The sequence below is a fragment of the Selaginella moellendorffii genome, unplaced genomic scaffold, assembly GCF_000143415.4.
Source record: "Selaginella moellendorffii unplaced genomic scaffold, v1.0 SELMOscaffold_86, whole genome shotgun sequence".
In the NCBI taxonomy this organism is placed as follows: Eukaryota; Viridiplantae; Streptophyta; class Lycopodiopsida; order Selaginellales; family Selaginellaceae; genus Selaginella; species Selaginella moellendorffii.
Window position 1 is genome coordinate 658,648 of NW_003314347.1, and position 1,890 is coordinate 660,537.

Below are 1,890 nucleotides of genomic sequence, written 5' to 3' on the forward strand. Positions count from 1 at the left end.
TTGAACCCTTATGGATCGTCTCTCGAGTCGTTCTTTTTGGTTGCTTACAGGTGTAGACAGTGGAATGCGAGGTGGCATTTGTCCACCTCAAAGGGAAGTTGAGGAAAGCTCCGTATTGGCATTACCAGACTTTGGTAAAGACTTTGAGGTAGAAATAGATGTTTCAGACTTTGTGTTGGGTGCAGTTTTGAAGCAAGACAACCATTTAGTAGCGTTCTTCTAAAAAAAAGTTGGATAAGGCTCAATGAAAGTGGCCTGCCCATGAGAAGGAATTGTTTGCGGTGGTCAAAGCGCTCAAGGAGTGGCAATATTACTTTGGGAGACATTTCAAAGTTTACACGGCAACGAAACACTTCTTGTCACAACCCGACATGAGAGGGAAATAGGGTCGGTGGGCCAATGCTTTGGCTGAGTTTGATTGTGAGATTCTGTATAAACCTGGGAAGAGTAACATCGTGGTGGATGCTCTAAGTTGAAAGGCAAGCTTGAAGTTGGCAATATCCAGTGCGACAGTAACATTTTGGGATGACGTGCGAATAGCGTATGAGAATAATGGTCTAGCACAAGAAGTGTTGCTGAGGAACCAAGAGGCGTGAAAAACTCACCAGAAAGGTGAGCTGCCAACGGAAGAGAAAATGGGCTATGTGAAATGCAATGGACTCATCTATTATAAACAAATGAAGGTGTATGTTCTAGAAGGGAAACTAAAAAAGGTAACCTTGGAAGAGTGTCATGACGGACCTTTTGTGAGACACAGCAGAATGCCCAAAACAATGGGCTTACTCAAAAGGAAGTATCACTGGCTAGATATGGCTAAAGACATCCAAGATTATGTAAAGACATGTCCAACATATCAACAGGTCAAACTGTGATTAAGGCTAATGGGGGCTTGTTATAAAGCATCCTAATTCCAAATCATCTGTGGAAATGTCTTACGATGGATTTCATCACCAGACTAGTGAGGGGTTTGATGTGATATTCGTGGTGGTGAACCAATTTTTGAAAATGGCACATTTTATACCCACCACAATGGAAGTCAATGTGGAAAGTGTGGCAAAACTTTTCTTCGAACAAGTGGTTTGAGTGTGGGGAAGGCCAAAAGAGATTATCTCAGATCAAGATAAGATTTTCACCAGTAGGTTTTGGAGAATTCTTCTGAAATAGTATTGCACCAAGTTGAAATTCAACACAGCTTATCACCCATAAATAAGTATTGGGTATTAAGTCAAGTTTGATGGCACTAACACTTTTTGATAGATGGACAAACAGAAAGGGTGAATAGGCAGTTAAAGGATTATTTGCAATGCTATGTCTCTGGAGACCAGACTGATTGAGTAAGTCATTTGGGACTTGCGGAAATGTGCTATAACAACTCACCACACTCGAGTATCGGTGTCATGAATGTGACTTCAGGTATCAAAAGTTATCTGTAGACCAGTCCTTTTGGATATTCTTTTCTTATTGCCACGACGGAGGAGGTCGGTATTGCTAGTTCCCTTTATCAACCTTTCTTGTTCAAGTGTTAGTTTACTGGGCTTAGCACTTGTACTTAGCCACATGGACATAAGGTAGGAACTCCTATGTATCTTTAGCTGAGCATACTCGGCATGGTTCTTAGTTCTCTTTTGCTCTGTCTTGCATTGGCTTGGCAAGAACCCTCACGTATTGAGACTAGTCCCTCAATATCGCTAGATGATAGCTTACCATGTCTACCAAACACCCTCCCTTTGTGTTAGTCTTATTTCGGTCCCAAATGCTATTTATAGAAAGTGTCTAAATTCGCTCATTTGGCATATTTGCGGAATATAGAGATTGTCCTGAACACAATAGTGTTTGTCTCGTGTCCAAATTCACAATCTAGGGACATTCCATATTTAGTAAGTTTCAAGT